The 17265-nt window shown below is 49.1% G+C and overlaps 1 protein-coding gene across 3 annotated transcripts in view; it reads right to left on the bottom strand.

Annotated features, from left to right (window-relative positions):
* Positions 1-8829: 8829 nt before the first annotated feature.
* EPHB1 (EPH receptor B1) overlaps positions 8830-17265 on the bottom strand; it is a 77627-nt gene continuing 69191 nt past the window's right edge. For 2 of the 3 annotated variants that reach the window (XM_057428996.1, XM_057428998.1), the window contains exon 17: positions 8830-9157. The gene's annotated coding sequence lies outside the window, so the exon portion shown is untranslated. Of the gene's footprint in view, positions 9158-11857; positions 12162-17265 lie in introns of all 3 variants that reach the window. The other variant, XM_057428997.1, reaches the window with a different exon arrangement.

Here is a 17265-nt window from a genome sequence, read left to right as displayed (position 1 = left end):
GGGCAACCCAAGCCATTCTCCCCTCCTGCCCATGCTCTGTCTGTCTATCCAGCCACATTTAACTCCTTTTCCTGACCTCAAGACAGGCAGAAACTCAGCTCATACCTTGCATTTCCTAGACAGTGCCAGTAAATGCTGTTTTACCATACAGCAAGGAACTGGAATTGAATTGCCTTTGTTCTAGTTCCAATTTTAAATAATATGAACCTTCATACAATAGGCAGCGTTATCACTAATCCCCACAGTTGAGCCTGAAATAAGCTTACAAACCATGCAGCAGTCACTGTGGGAAGAACAATTATTCTAACAAAGGATGGAGGGGGGCAGGGAACAACCACAAGCTCTTTGGGTTATATGGAGGGTGAACACAATTGTTGTCAGACCACAGTAAATAGATAATAATAATAAAAAACAACCATAAAAAAAAAAGCACACAAACAACTGCAGTGTGAAGGCCTGGTAAAAATATTTACAAATATTTCAAGAATAGGAAAAACTACCTCCTACAGTCAATAGGTTGCAAAACAAATTCAGATAGAACCTATTGTTTACCCCTAAATCAGCTCTAATGGACTAGCAAATGTGATTATCAGCATTCTGTGGGGAAGGGCAGCATCAGCATTCATTACAGGTGTGCTCAGTAAAGACTCCTTTGGCCACAGGTTCATTTGCAGTTATTAAAATGCATCTAGTTAGGACGCACAGAGCATGCAGCAAGTTCCAAATTCCTGGGCACCAGCATGCAGTATTTGCTTTAATTTATTATGTGTGCTTTATGTATTATTTTACTGTGTCAATGCCACAGTGCAAATGAGAAACCCCATCTCAAAGACGCCAAATGGAATAGAGCTTAGCATTTTATGTCACCTATGCACTCCGAGTTGGCACATTCTTTGTTCCTAAGGGAAAGCTTTTACACCAAGGACAAGCAACCAGAGAGCTGGCAGCTGTGGCAGCTATTCTCACTGCCAGCGGTGGGGAAGGGACTAGCACAGTACACTAAGGGGAAAGCAATAATATAGGATCAGGGAAGCCTTGCTATCTTCCTAAGGACACAAACCAGATGACTGCTGGGCCACCCTGAGCACTGTTGTTATCCTACAAATACATAGGACTGACAGAAAACCAGGAAAGGAGAGAAGCCACAAGATGCAGTCTGAGATGAGAGAAATAGATGAAGCACACCTCATCTTACTTACCCAAGAGGGAGAACAAAGCCACACGAGAAGTCATGGAGCAACCATGCCTAGGCTGAAGCTCTCGAGGAGAGTAGCCCTCAGTTGGACACAGCTGAGAAGGAAGGCTTGGGTCTGATTATTAAAGGGACCAGCACAGGGAGATACCAGAGTCACTGAGGTCTGAACACCTCACCCCAAGTGTATGTTACTATTGCTAAAGCAGAAGGCCAGGTGGAGATCTGATCGTAAGCATTTTCAAACATCAGGAGGGAGGATGAGGACATTGGGATGAAGGTCCAGAGCAGCATAAAGAGCACTGCTTTGTGGTCCTACCTCAAAATGCAGTGCTACAAGGGACACCATTTATCAGAGGAAGAAAACGGGAATAAGATGACCACGGAGGTTGTTTGAGCATTTAAATTACAAGCAGGGCTTGTAAGGCAGAGGATCTGACATTTAATGCCTCTGTTTGTAAACTGCTTGACATTCATGATAACAGAAGTGACACAGATAGGCAGCAAGGCCTTCTGTCCTTCTGGGAAAGCATGTGCACTGCTAAAACCAGCCTGGCTTTCCCTGTTTGCTAGCTGGGTCCCTGGGAGATGTGAATGCAGGGTGGTGTGTGTCTTACATGAGCACCTGTAGCACCCCTGGGACAGACTGCCTCCAGGCTCCTGGAAAAGTTGCCTTATCCACTTGTTCCTTAGCTTTCATCCCCAGAAGATGGAGCATCTATTATGCTTGCAGGCTCTGCAGGACACGTATCACATAGCCCTAAAGAGCCAGGCTTTTATCTTACTTGGGGCTCTGAAGAGCCATTGTAAGAAAAATAAAGTTCAACACTCGTTCCTCTATCGGAAAGCAGACTGGATGGAAATAACTCATTTTAAAAGGTGCCTCACCTGACAGCAGTTCAGAAATTGAAGTGGCAGAGGAGGAAGGAAACAATTATTAGTTAGGGTCTCAGGTAAGCCAATGCTCTGCAGCAACTACAGCCCTGGAACTATATTTAATGCAAGACTCAGCTTGCATTAAATAGCTGCCACCACTGGTACTGGTGGGTACCTTGGTAACCAGCAAGAAGTCCCAAGTCGTGGGAGACGACCAGCCTGGTCCCCAAGGGAATATGGTTTGAAAAACAGGATTAAACTAGTGAGCAAAATAAACACATAATGGAAAGATAAAAGAGTAAAAAATACTACCAGGTAGGCTTAGCATCACTAGAGCTAACTCTCTTCCCAGCCCATCTGATCCCAAGTGTTCCTATGGGATTTCCACCCCTAGCACAGTCATGAGAGCAGGCTTGTCTTCCCATCCCCAATCCCCAGTAAAACTCTCAATTGCGCATTGGCCTCCAGAGGTTCTGCTAATGTGTGGTTGGAAGGTGGTCTACAAGGGCAGACAAGTCTCAGGGGTGGTTTCCAATGGTCCCAGGGTTCACAGGGCAGGACCTGGCAAAGCTGGACTGGGGAAGGCTGATGACGAGATTAGTTAGTATTGGCACATAATAGTATCAGCACCACATGTTTCCATACTGCCCAGCAAGGAGAAAGGACACTGGTGGTGACTGGGAGGGGAGCAGAGCCCAAGGTCTTTGGAGCACAGCACAGATCCCTGCTCTCTATCTCATCCATCCACCTGTATCTTCTCTTAATTACCTTAAAATAACACTCTCCCGCCTCATTTTTTATTATTAGTAATGAACAGATTTAAAGATTTCCCCCTTAAATTATGGTTCACCTGAGTAGATAATTAAAAGACTCTAAAGGAGATATATTTTTATGTGTAATTACGCCCACTTCTGCTGCTGTATCAGGGCTTTAAAAATATTTGCAAAACAACTCAAAACTTTTATTTTGTCAGTGCAATAATTGCTGCTTGTCATGGCTATCCATGCGGGTGTCTCTGCTCTAATGAGAGAAGCTTTGTTGAGGAGGGAGGGAGGGCAGAGCTGGAGATACAGAGCATCAGTACAGCTGAGCAGCATGACACCAAGACAGCACAGGGCTGGCACGGAGCTCACCAAGAACCCAGGATCCAGCAGGTACAGCTTCAGGAAAAAGGATGCTGCGAGGGTTGGAGCAGCTGTGCTCGGGAGACAGGCTGAGAGAGCTGGGCTGGTTCAGACTGGAGAAGAGAAGGCTCTTTAAGGGGAGACCTTAGAGCAGCTTCCAGTGCATAAAGGGGCTACAGGAAACCTGGAGAGGGGCTTCAGACAAGGGCCTGTAGTGACAGGACAAGGGGGAATGGCTTTAACCTGACAGAGGGGAGATTTAGATCAGAGATGAGGAAGCAGTTCTTCCCTGAGAGGGTGCTGAGGTGCTGGCACAGGCTGCCCAGAGAAGCTGTGGCTGCCCCATCCCTGGCAGTGTTCCAGGCCAGGTTGGACAGGGTTTGGAGCAACCTGGTCTAGTGGAAGGTGTCCCTGCAAGTGACAAGGGCTTGGAACTGGATGAGCTTTAAGGTCCTTCCACCCTAAACCAGTCTGGGATTTTGTAACGTCTGTTTGTATTTTATGGGGAGATGGGATGGTGGAGGGGAGGATCAGAATCTTTCCCTGAACAGTACAAGGTTTGTTCTCCACCCATCATGTTCGTGGGCACACACACGGCTGGATCTCCTCCATGCATTGCTGGGTGCATCTGGTTTTGTTTGGCACACTAAAGGCTCAATGTAGAATCATAGAATGGTCTCGGTTGGAAGAGACCCTTAAAGATTAAGTAGTGCACACCCACCTTGCAATAAGCAAAGCCTTCTTTATCTAGACCAGGTTGCTCAGAACTCTATCCAACCTGGCTTTGAACACTGCCAGAGATGGAGAACCTACAACTTCTTTGGGCAACCTGTTCCAGTGTTTCACCACCCTCATAGTGAAAAATTCTTTCCCTATATCTATTCTGAATCTACCTTCTTATAATTTAAAACCATTACCCCTTGCCCTGTCCTCATAGACCTTACTAAGATACTCAGTAATACCAGTGCGGGACCCAGCTGCCACCTCCCTGAGCTGGCTTGTACCCCAGACACATGGGGAAGAGGGGTAAGTTACCCACCATGAGCATGAGGCTCTTGTAGAGGAGCTGAATGCATCAACATGCATGGTGGTAGCACCCACATGGATGTAGCAGTGGAGGTGCATTCATGTTCCTGATGAGAACAGGCTGGAAATGGGTGTTTGCTGCTGCTCAGGAGGCTTCCTCTGGTTCAGGGGATGCAGGAGTGACCACCTCTTCCAGCAGAGGTCTTGACTGCTAATACCTTGGTCCAGCCTGGCCCCTTGGAGGCAACAGCTCCCTCCCAGCACTACCCAGCAACTCACAGGCTGACAACCCTACAATGCAGCTCAGCTGAGCTAATTAGTAGTCTCGGAGACACCTTGTTTGTCAATTAGGCTTATTAGCACAGCTCAGCACCTTGTGAGCAGGGTTCAGCACTCCCAGGCGGTTCCCAGCTATCGCACATATCACACCCCAGTTAATGAATCCTCCCCAAGCTAAAACCAGTCCTGACCTGACACCTGCTGCCCCAGTATACGCTGCTTCTCTCTGTAGTCCCTGGTCAAGTCAGTTGGGAGGAGGAAAAACTGAAAGAAAGGGGTCCAGTAGACAGTCGGGCAGAGGGAAACGCACAAAGCAGCAAGTAAGAAGTGAGCATGGCAAAGAGATGCTGATTCTGTGCAGTGTGAGGCCACCTAAGGAGTGAGGAACAACTGGGGAGAGCAAGGAACACAGAGCACCAGGAAAAAGGTCCAAGGGAGCAGCAAGTAAGGTCTGTGGCCCCTGGTACAATTCAGAAAGCAGAGAAGAGGGGAGGAAAGCTTGGTTGTGGAGACATAGACCTGGTGGGCATGGAAAGCTGCAACCTCTTCTGCAGCATTAAAGCTGACAGGCTTCCCTGAGTGCACACAATGCAGCAGTCCCATGGTGGAGTCGCCACAAGCGACATTGCACCCGTATGTTTGCAAAGCAATGTGTTCAAATAAATGCTAAATACAGGAGGGAAGATGGGTCCTCCAAGAGGAAGGCACTGCTGGGATAAAGGCTGAGCGGGGATCACCCATATGGGGGCCAGCACCAGGGTGGGTATCATCTGCCCTCCTGCTGGGATACCTGGAGCCAAGGAGCCAACATGGCAGTGCCAATCCAGCACTTACAGCCTCCCGGGGTGCCTACATGGCTTTGAAGTCCCCAGATCCATGCTGGAACTCACTGTGTGCAAAGAAGATGTAGTACCCCATCTCCCTCACAAGGGCATTGGGAAACAAATTCATTAGTATTTATAAAGAACTAAGAAACCCTGATTAGAGCCATGGAAAAAGCCCATGAGGAAAATGAATAATTCGGCGTGCAGTGCTGAGCTGGGAAGGCACACAGTAAATAATGCATGGACTGCGCGTGGCACCGGCAGATAAAAGGCTTGGAAGCAGCTCTAGTACCGTGTGCCAAGAGCAGCAGCAGTCCAGGGAGGGCAAAACATCCTCTTAGTGGGGGTGGGAATGACCACTTCATAGCACCGGGATGCGAGGGGGTCTTCAGGCAGGCAGAATGGGTGTTTCAGGGTTTGGACTTTCTGTGTTCCTTCAGTGAGAGGGGACATCAGCCTGTGCCACACAGGGTGCTTCAATCCATCTGTCTGTGTTGCTAACAAAGATGTTAAACAGTGCCAGTGCCAATACTGATCCCTGAGTAACACCACTCATCACTGGTCCCCATTTGGACATTAAGCCATTGACCACAACTCTCTGAGTGCAACTATCAAGCCAGTTCCTTATGCAGTGAGTGATCCATCTGTCAGATCCACGCCTTTGCAATTTAGAGACAAGGGTGTCAGGCAGGACAATGTCAAATGCTTTGCACAAGTCCAGGTAGATGAGCATTCCAGAGGATTAGCAGAATCAATAGCATCACGTTGTTGCCCAACCAGGCTGGAGGGTTTCATACCTGATGCTGGGGGTGGCTTAGGGGACAGCGATGGGGTGGCCATGCAGGTTTAATCAAGAAGGTAACTAGAAACCAGCTAAAAGCAATTGAGTAGAGTAAATCCTGCCCTGTTCCGAGCACCCTGGGGAGCAGGGAGGATGCAAGCTGTGCACGCACACACAGGTTGGTGCATGCACGTGCAACTTGCCTAGGAGGTGTATGCAGCGTGACCTGATAAACAGAAACAAGCAACTTGGCTGGTGACAGGAGGTGGCTTTCTTGAGAGCATCCCCCAAAACATCTCCCACAGGACCTGGAGGAGATTTTCGCCCAGCCCTGCTCCATCCAAGCCCTCCTGGCTTCGGCACAGGCTCTCAGGCACCACTGTAGCCTGCCAGGCTTGTCCTCCACGAAAAAAAAAACAGCACTTTTAATAGGCGATGAGGCATCTCCAATAATTCCAGCAGATGCTGCCATTTAATGCGGGTTGGCACATAACTTTATAATCGGACCATATTGCTCCAATTACAATTTAGCCTATAGTCCTCTTGGGCTTGTCTTTTATTTGTCTTTCATTGCCAAGTATGGGAGGGAAGGAGGGAAGTGGGAGAGGACGGGGGATGTGTGTCTCAGACCTCCTCCTCCTGCTCTGCCACATCTCTTTGTGCAGCCGGTAGCTTCCCAGCCACTTCTCTTCCCCAAGGCCAGGGCTGTCCTCAAGCCAGAGCTGTGCCCAATGCCTCATTTGCCCCATAGTAATGGAGTAAGAGCAATTGTCTCCCACCAGACCTCATGGGTGAGCAGCCCCCTATTGCACCTCACAGCACACCTCTTCCCCACCCTGTGTTGAGGGCAGCCTCAGCTCCATTTTCTGGATGTGGTGGGGTAAATCAGGAGCTACTCTATTGACGATCGGGTTAGGCTGGCATCGAGCTGGTGTGCTGGAGTATCCGGTATATTGAAATTTCTGAGGTCTGGTGCAGAGTAATTGGAGCCAACACACTGCTTCCATTCCTCAAACCTGAGAGCCATGAAAGGAAAGATTTTTCATTTGGAAAGTCAGCCCCTGCTCTGGCTGTGACAGACACCTGTATCTGTATTCAAAGCTCAGGCAAAGTTTTCTGGACACTGTGTGGCCTTGGCAAGTGATGTCTTGTTCCAGCTGGAATGCAGGTGACTGCATCCTGTGGGGATAAAACCTACAAGGGACAGAGCCTGCAGCTGTACAAACCTGTATCAGCATGGTGAGGCTGCATCAAGGACTGTCCCTGTGCTCTGGGCTCTGCTAGTGACCCCACACAGCTCCCAGCCATCCTTCAGAGCCCCATTAAGCCATCAAACTGCCAGCAGGTCTCCTCCAGACCCTATTAAAAGGCTATTCCCAGACAAGCTGCTTTGGTAACGTTAAGCACTGGCTGTAAATGTCTTTTGGTTACTTAAAGGGAAAATCTTAGGGCAACCTGTGTAAAGGATATACCCTCTCTTTTCCCCAAATCCCAGAGGACTCTAGAAACATGAACACTGGTAGCTCATTAAATCAAGTAGCTACTCAATCAAGGACACACAAACAGCTTCAGCTCTGCCCTCTATCAGCCACTGCCCATGTGCATCTTGCATGTCCAAAGACCTGCCAGGAGGCTGGATTTGATGGCAGAGGAGTTCTGGTTTCATTTGCCAGGATGGGTTTGGCTAAAAACCCTCCACCAAAACAGCTCAAAAACCCATTTACTCCAAGCTTGCCGTTCTCTCCCTGTGCACGACGCGTGAGGCAAAACTCACTGTGTGAGCCCAGGGCAGCAAGAACTCGGAAAGATCTCTGGATAGCAGCCGTGAGAAAGCCCCATATCAGCAATACCACAGCTCTGAGAATTACAGGGCAGCAGAGACCTCAGGGATGTGCCAGCACCACCCACAGCAGACACCTCCCTCCCCATAAGATCAATCCAAAACCACAAGGTATGAGAATCCCATAACTCAAAAGCTCTCCCTGTAGCAGCTCCTCTTTCTGAACCTCAAATACCTGTGTGCTGGTGATGTATTTCTAAAGCTATCCATTTTATATATATATATATATATACACATATATATGTATATGAAAATCTAAACCTTCCTATTCCAGCCCTCACTGCCAGCTGGAGGACATTCCCTGAGGTCACCCAAAGCCAGCAGGGTCAGCTAATCTTACGCAGCAGCACCTGGAGGGGCTGCATGGTCGCAGCTGGATAAAAAGCCTGAGCATAGCCAATGCAAAGGGAAGAATCCATTTTCCTGCAACCATTTACAGTAATCCTTAAGGCAAGCATGTTCAAGCTGAGCATCGGCCTTTTAATCGACAGGCTGCACAAAGGCTGGGGAGGCGAGGAGCCACTGTGCTCCCCCAGCACAGACAGCGCTTTCATCCCAGTCAGCACTTCCAGTGTGGCTTCCCCGAGCGATTCCACATCAGGACTTTGAAACGCACTCTGCAGAGAAACCCATGCCAAGAAAATTCCTTCTCCCGGCTTTTTGCAGCAAGCAACCTCCGATAGGGATCACTGAGAATCGAGTCACTTCATTTACAAACTGGAGAGCCAAATCTGATAGACATCAAAATCTGAGGTAAGTCAAGGAGCGATGGAGCGCTGCCAGTTCCCCAAATGAATATTCATGGCAAATATTCACCCAGCTCCGAGCTGGAGAGAAACCGGCAGCAGAAAGACTGCCCCTGGGAAAGGGAAGGAGAGGGATCAGGCTTATTTCATCATTTTTATTGAGTGCAATTTTCTCTTTAGTACAATATTCTCTGAAAGTTACTGTTACAAACTCCGACAATTTCAACACAATCAACAAATTGGGGAAGGAGGCAGGGGGAGGGAGGGCAAAAAAAAATTGCAAGGGTTGAAATCTTTTACAGACATCTCACTGGTTATGTACAGGACAAGGTAGGGCTGGCTGGCACGGGGCACGCTGCGGCTCGGGGGGCATCACCGTCATCATCTCATGGGTGGCGGAGGGCAGCGGTCCCCAGGGACCAGTGTCAATCCCCTCTCCAGTGCCTCTGTGGTGCTGGACTTGATGCCCCTGCAAGGAGGGAAATGAGAAAAGGATGAGAACAAACATGTCCCATGCTGGGAGATGCAGCGGCACTTCCCCAAAACCATGTGCTGGAATGCTGAGCCCCTTTGTCCTGCAGCCGATGGCAACTGCATCCAGCAGAACCCAAAGACTTCTTACAGCAGATCCAGCCTCTCAAAGAAAGAAAGGAAAAAAACCCACAAAAAGCAGTGTTTAATTAATATGCTGTCAGAAAACTGATGATTTCACTGAAAGCTCTCAATTTTTTCCTCGGGGGAACAAAAAGGAATGGAAGAGACACATTTCTTTGTGTGAAGATGAGATGCTTCAGCGAGCAGAGACTGAGCCTTGATTTTGGGGGCGGGAGGGTTACTGTGTACCCCAGCAGTGATGATGCTTTTCTTTCTCCCCCCTCCCACTGTAGTACGAGCACCCTCAGGTCTAAAGCAGAAGCAAACCATCAGGCACCATGAAAAACTCTTTCCAATGTAACAAAGCCCACTCATTTTGTCTGCTGCCAGGGGGAAGCCAGAAGGTCTCCAAACTAGAAGAGCAGCACCAGGAGCACCTCCTTCTCACCCTGCAACCAGGAAGTCCTGTGTAGCAGCAAAATCCCATTATTTAGCTGCTCTGCAGAGGCAAAGATGCTTTTAATATACAGCTGCAGCTTGGAAACATAAAGGCACCACATTAAATAACAAAGCAGTTGACCGCTGTGTCCCTTTGCTGGGCCACTGACAACTGGGGCTCAATGGCTAATTATTGCCGGGTGCCTCTGTGCCTCTCTGAACATACCAATGCTTTCAAAAAACAACTCCAGCTATGTCTGACATTTCAGTGCTCTTAAAATGCATCATTCTCCTGAATTAAAATAATTTTTTTAGCAAGCCTGGGTAGTAATGAAACTTTTATTTAGTAATTTGGTGTTTGCAGAAAAAGGGGCATGGGAGAAAGCATGAGAGAAATTGAGACGATCTAAGGAAAAAAAAGAGCTTTGGCTGGGGGAAAAGATATCACTGCATATTCCTTATGCACCGGGGTCCATTTTCAGTGCTTGGAGATTCAGTCTCATGGCTCCCATTAGCATTAACGGGAGCAGAACAGCTAAACGGCTGGAAAATCAGTGACAACAGAAATACAACTGATGTTTTACAGAAGGCAACAGACGCAGGGTGCAGCAGATGCTGCTGAACACACTGCTGAGCCAGATGGGTCCACAGGAACCCAGGGCTGCAAATCAAGGTGGTTGCACCCAAGTCAGTGAGGTGACAGTGATTGGTATCGGCCACGGATTTGGCCACATTAAAGCTGAAGCCAAGCAATGGCTCCAGCACCACCTTCTCCCTGTGGCCTTTCCCAGCTCGTTTAGCCACAGCCACCCTGCCCGGGAGCAGTGGAGCTGGGGAAGGGTTTGGGGTTTATATTCCCCTGAGGAGCCTGTGCCTCTCCCGGGGAAGGTGCAGCAGCAGCCCCTCCCTTCATCCAGGGACAGCTATGGATGATCTGCAAAGATCCCAAAGGACCCAAAGGTAAGGTCATGGGCAGCCAGGAGATGATGGGGAGGGGGAAGCACATTTGATCACTCCCCAGGTACACAACCACTGAATCACCCCCTGTTGCACATCCCATGCTCCAGCGTGGGAGCCCCTGCAAGCAGCACAGCACAGAGGGCTTTGATCTCAGCCTGTAACTGTTGGCATGACACAAATAGCAATAAAAGGGCCACGTTTGTGAGATGAGAAGGCATCCCATAAGGGAAGGTGTTATCAGCATCAGTATAGCTGTAGGAGAGCCAGCATCGTGGTTGGGATGCAGGCAGCATGCCAACCCTCAGGTGCTCTCCCTTTCCGTGCTTATGGGAATAGGACAGCCCAGGCAGAATTGCAAATACCCCAAATGATCAAAGGATGAATGGCATTGCAAACCCAGCTGCTATTCCTGAATGCTACTGTGGAAAAGGGGTGCGGCTTCAGAGCAGGTAAGGGATGGACGCACGTGTGGAGCTGCTCCCAAAGCCATCACTGTATCACAAACCACTTCAGAGAGCCCTTTTCAGGCTCTGGCCTGGCTCTTGCCCTTTGGGCAGGAACCTGCTGGAGCTCTGTCCCCATTTGGGCATCACTGGGGTTGGGGTATAGCACTGCCACCCCGGCACTAACCCCAGCCAACAGACCAGAGCCAGCAGCATCTGGCTGTGGACACCTCCCCACATTACTGTGGTGGGGAATCAAGAATTCACCCTATAGCATGATGGGGGAACAATGAACCAGCTGGCCTGCACACATTTCACAGCCTGCCTGTGAGAGCATCCTCAAGGCTCCAGCCCACATTTCTGACACCAGGCTCACCTTGCTTCTTAGGCAACACTTGGCATGGTCTGTACCTCCTGCCATCAGTCCTGCTCAGTGCTAATTAGCATTGATAATTGCACTGATGATGACCATAATTTCCCTGCTCTCTCTCCCTTACCTTCTTGCAAGGGTTCAATTGCCTAATAAGACCCCTGAGGATAACAATTGAGAGAGGAGCAGGTTCACCCCCACCACGATGTCAGCTCCTGGGCAAGGTGTGGGGATAGGAGAGCAGAGAAGGGAAAGCCACAGCATGGGCTGGTGGATGGGGAAAGCTTGTTTACTTGGGGACACGGAGAAAAGTTCACTCCAATTAACTTTTTAAGTGGATAGGCATTAACCTCCCTACACTTACCTAGAATTAACACAGCCTTAAGTAGATTTTTGCCTAATCCACCTGCACATCGGCCCTGAAAGAGTGAGTCTGTTTTGGGAAAGAACAGAGTTCAGCTAATCCACTTAAAATTCACACAGCTGGTTTGCCCAGATTAACCTCCTCCAGCACTTCCCCCCAGAGATGGGCCGGGAGACCTCAATGCCATCCCATCTCTGCCACTGGCACGGCCACGCTGTCCACGGTTGCCTCACTTCACACTGCAGCTGGTTTCTCCTCCACTTGCTGTGTGTGTGTTAGGGTCTGCTGGGACCCGCTGATCCGCCTAAAACAGGCACAACAGAGGCACACACCAGGGATAGCCCTGGAGAGCCAGGGGCTTCAACGGCATTTTAAAGGCCAATGGCCAGAGGAAGAAGAGCAGAAGCAATAGAGATGCTCAGACACAGATGGGGAGGGAGCAGGCAGCTAATCCTGGGTGGGATTAGCTCACAATGCTGCGCCATGTAGGACAGCCAAAGCAGATGGGACACATTGGGACACTGTGTCAGCAGCTCTGACAACCCAGAAAGGCCCAGCTGGATTGTACCATAGTCACCACAGGAAGATGCATTTCCTTCCCTAGCACTGATTTGCTTCTCTGACAGGAACTTCTTCTCTAAGCTTTAAGGTCCCTTCTAAGTCAAACCAATCTAGGATTCTATGAACCAAGAGACCAAATTTAGTGCCATGGATACTTACCCAAAGTACCCAAAGGCATTTGCCTGGCTCCCATCTCACAGTTCCTCTCCTGATCAGAGCAGCTGCATCTGCTCCTCTTTCCAAGGCAAACCGTGGGATGGCAATATAGTCCATCATGGTCCAGTGACAGATGGACACAAGCCAGCAGACATCCCTCAAGACACAGATGCAGAACCACAACCCAAGCGCATCAAAACTGGGAGAACGCAACACAACGGCAGCTCTCACACCTCCAAGAGACAGGGTTTGGAGAAGGTTGAGCACAGCCATTCCCCCATGGTAGGAGAGCTGGACAAGATGATCTTTAAAGGACCCACCCAACACAAACCCATTCTATGAAAAATGTAAGCTGAAACAGGAGCAACGGGGTAATCACTGACAGGGTGAAATAACTCGCCATGGAAGTCCCATGGGCATGGACTTCGTATGTTTTCCATCATCACTTAGGAACTTTCCGGCTCCTCTGAAACAGAGGAGATTCACTGGGAACTGCTGAAAAAGGTCTTCTTCAGGCTCTTTGAAGATAATATGGAAGGTTCCCAGGTTCCAAGTCATAATTAGATCAGAATCCACTCTGGCAGGATCTTTCACAGAAGAGGCACCAATGCAGATGATGACATGGTGGTTAAATAATCCCCTGCAGCTCCTTGCACAGTGGGGACATTAAGGAAGCAGGAGACACACAGCACCTGGATGAATGCATGAGCTGGATGTGAAACCGTGGCCCCAACCACCTCCCTTTCCATCTGCAGTCGGAAGAGGATGGTTGGCCTTGGAACTGCAGAACATTTCTGAGAGCTTGAAAATCCATCACAGGGTCTATAAATCCATTCCTCATCTTAGAAACCAATTGATCCCTTTTTCTTTAAAGTCAAATTCAATGTTTAAGAGTAATGATTTCCAAGTGAACATAGAGTGGCTCAAATATATCGGCAGCTTTTACAGATCAGAGGCAAAAGCATTAATTCAGACCTCAACAAATGCAAACGTGTCTGTCCCCATCATACAACAAAGGTGTTGGTGGTGATGCAAAAAAACTCTCCATAGGTGATGCCCAATGATTTATGCTAGGCCACAGGCCAGCTGTGATGCTCCCCTGACTCCCAAAGGGATATCCTCAACCAGCAGGCAGGGATGCAGCCAGCTTTATCGACAAGACCTCTGCAAATCAACCCCAATACAACCCTTCCCTCACTCCAAATCGGAATCCTCCCCATTGGCTCGTCAAGAGGATGCCATTGCCCTGCAGAGGAGAAGAAAGCAGAAGAAGAGAACCTGCAGGGCTCAGGCTGGTGCCAGGGAGCTCCTGGGGCAGAGATGAAGGAGAAGGGAAGAGGAACAGGGGGAGAGACAGCCCCATTTTCTCTAGGGAAAGGAGCATTACAAGCACCAGAACCTGACAGGCTCAGAAATAATGGTCTGAACTCGCTGTTATTTAAAAACCGGCTGCCTGCTGTTTTCATCGCAAGCCCCGCTCTGACTTGCAGCAACATTTAAAATTAAATATACATAAGTGCTTTCAAAGAACTGTTAATTTGAAGGTCATTAAATGGCATAAAATACATTCCTTTTCTTTTTTCTTTTTTTCTAGAAAGAGGCACATAATAATGCTATTAATACATGCTCCTCTTCCACGTTCAAAAGCTCCTTCTCGCCTTGGATGTGCTAGTGGATGAGTTCACCTTTGCTTGCAGTGGCACGACATCTCATTTTAATTACTGCTATTGAGAAAGCTGCTGCTGAATCCTCCATCGCGCACAGTGCAGCCCACCAGAGATGGGGTTGTACGAAAGACACAGCAAAGCCCCAGGGGAAAAGATGCAGCTGAATTGTCAATGGGGGTTTTTGTGGGGGGATGTGGGGAGCTACACAGGGGAGCTGACACTGGAGGATGCAGAAGGGAGAGGGCAATGTGAAGCCAGTTGGCAACACCCAGTCCAGATGTGATCACCTTGCCCACTCACTCCCACACCAAGACCTGGGGCCAAGGTCTGAAAAGGTGTTTTGAAGCAAAATTCCGTATTTATGTAATACAACATGAAAAAAAAGACAAAGCCAACACAGACACACACACAAAAGACACAAACGGGCTGAGGTTTTTGCAGTTGCCATAGGAATGTAGAGGAGCTGACAACTGCCAAGCATTCCTGTGAAAGGACAGGAACACGGCAAGCACGAGCTGGGCTCACTCAAAGGCAACCCAGGCGAGCAACCACATCCAAGTGCTGCTCCTAAGCACAGAGGCAGGAGCAGTCAGAGGAGCAAGATGCCATGAATGAGCTTCAGCTACAAGAAGCTACAACCAACCCCAGCAGACTCCACCAGTGAAGGGCACCTCTCAGCACTAGCATATGCCAGTTGAACCTACCAGGACCCTGTGTGATGGATAAAACCCAGCCTAGAGGAAAGGTCTGTGGAGTTGGTTCATTTTGACAAGAAAAACCTTTTTCTAACTTTCATTTCCATGCAAACCAAAACTGGAGGGAGGGATAATTTTTGAGCCATCCCTTACCTTTTGGGATCTAAGAAAGGAATTCCAATGGATCAGAAGACGATGTGAAACAGGAGCTTTCGTTTTTGGACCACAGTTAGTGGTTTCACTTTTTTTTTTTTTTATACTTTTTTTTTTTCTTTCTGCCAAATGTGGGGTTCTTTCCCTACATTTGGCAGAACTGCTCCACGATGGCAAAGCATCCAATGGATCCAAAACTGCACCACTCCTCAGTGCATAAAAACATAGCCCCAGGTCCCACCACTGCCTGTGGCTCCTGCCCCATCTCTGCACAAGGCAAAGTGAGAGCATCTTGACATCTTCTCCATGACATCACTAATGAAGGAGACTTCTTAAATGACCTGGACCAACCAGTGACCAACCAAGTACTCAGGAGTCTGCTTCTGACACAGGACTGAATGTTGGCACCAAGCCTTGACTTAGGCAGCACCCCTTTGGTGGGGCCCTGCACCTCCTATCCTGGTGAGAGCTTCCTCCTTGGCACCTGATGAAGGAAAAGAAGAGCCAGTCCAAAGACACACAACCACACTGTCATGACTAGGCAGAGATAATGCTATCATTCCTGGACAGAAAGGCTTTGTGAAGCATGGGGAAGGCTGCAAACCACTGCTGTGCAAACATGGTGCCGCTCTCAGACAAAAGCCTCTCCCTCCTCCATCAGTGGCAGTCCTGGGGCCCAGATGTGCTTCCTTTCCATGCTGACACCCACAGCACAAGTTCCTTGCAAGCCAGAAACTTGCCTGCAGCCACCATGCCATGGGCAAGGCAGCAGTGGTACTCTGCCTATGGGTGTTTGGCAGCTCGGGTGAGCCAAGGGCCAGGGAAGGTCATGAGCATCATCCACGCTGGGAAATCAAACCAAGACGTAAAGCAGGACTCAGTATCTCTGAAAGCATCTGAGTACTTGGGCAGCCAGTTTATCCACTTGTGGGTACCCCGTCTGCTGGGTTGGATGTGCAGGACTCAATGCTTCATGTTACAGGTTTTATGCTAAGAAAGGTCTATGGTGCCATCACATCATCCCTCCATCCAGGAGGATGCAGAGCAGGGTGCTGGACCAGCTGCTTCACAGGTGCTTACGCGGCCAAGTGACATACAGCAGGGGAGTCATAAAGGTGGGGTTTTGATATTTAGCCTGTGTCGCTGTCATTCGCTTCTTTAAATGCCTTTAGCTTCCTTCTAATAAAAGAGAAACCATAAAAAAACCCACAAAGGATCCTTCACTGCCAGCGAATATCAATGTGGCAAGGCAGCGCATTAACATGCACAGCACCCGCTCCATCTGCATGTTGTATTCCTTGTGACAACATCCTGGAATACAGATTTGGGCCACGAGTATCCCAAGAGGTATTAGCAATCGTCTATCAGACAGGACGAGGAGCAGTCCCTGCTGTTGTAAACAAGGGGTGTTTTTCTCTGTCTCCTTCTCTGGGGGGAGTTCAGTGATTTGAAACAAGCTCATTCCTGCATCTTGTTAGTTCCTGTTCTTCAGCAGAGCAGTGGGTCATCTTCTTCAGGCAATTAAAGAACTAAAATTTCAGGTGTAAAAAGCACCCCATCACCAGGGTCCTTCATCTGCTGATGGTGTCAGCCACCATCCTCCTGAACCAAGTACATACTCCCCACAGGACACAAGGGGGTCCCCTAGCCAGAGAGCAGCCTGATGGCCTCAGCACAGGGGACAACACTCACACCCAGGACACATGGACAGGCACTGGCAACAGCAGAGGAAGAGCTTGTCTCTTGCGCTCAGTGCCAGCAAGCAAATCTGCTGAGGCATCTCCATAGTATAAATGGACGTTGGGCAATCCAATGGTGCAGATGGACAAGGAGCAACCCCATGGTGTGATTGGATGTGAGGCATCTCCACAGCAAGGAAGGACAAGGGGGAAAACCCACAGCACAGGTGGACATGAGACATCCTCCAGGCACTGATGGACAAGGCATCCCCACGGCACAGCCAGATATGGGTACCCCCACAGCACAGACACAAGGTATCCCTACGGCACAGCTGGGTGTGGGGCACCCCCAAGGCCCAGGAGGATGCAGTACATCCAACACAACATGGATGCAACTCGGCGCAAGCAGATGTGGGGCATCCCCACAGTGGGGGTGGATGCTCAAGGAGGACAAAGAGTTTCTCACACATGTATGGTCCACCAAATAAGAGCAGGGA

Source organism: Pezoporus wallicus, unplaced genomic scaffold (genome assembly GCF_028554395.1).
Source record: "Pezoporus wallicus isolate ANWC-B61680 ecotype Strahan unplaced genomic scaffold, APGP_CSIRO_Pwel_v1 contig_593, whole genome shotgun sequence".
In the NCBI taxonomy this organism is placed as follows: Eukaryota; Metazoa; Chordata; class Aves; order Psittaciformes; family Psittacidae; genus Pezoporus; species Pezoporus wallicus.
The sequence above is the reverse complement of the archived record's forward strand: the minus strand, read 5'-3'. Positions and strand labels throughout refer to the sequence as shown.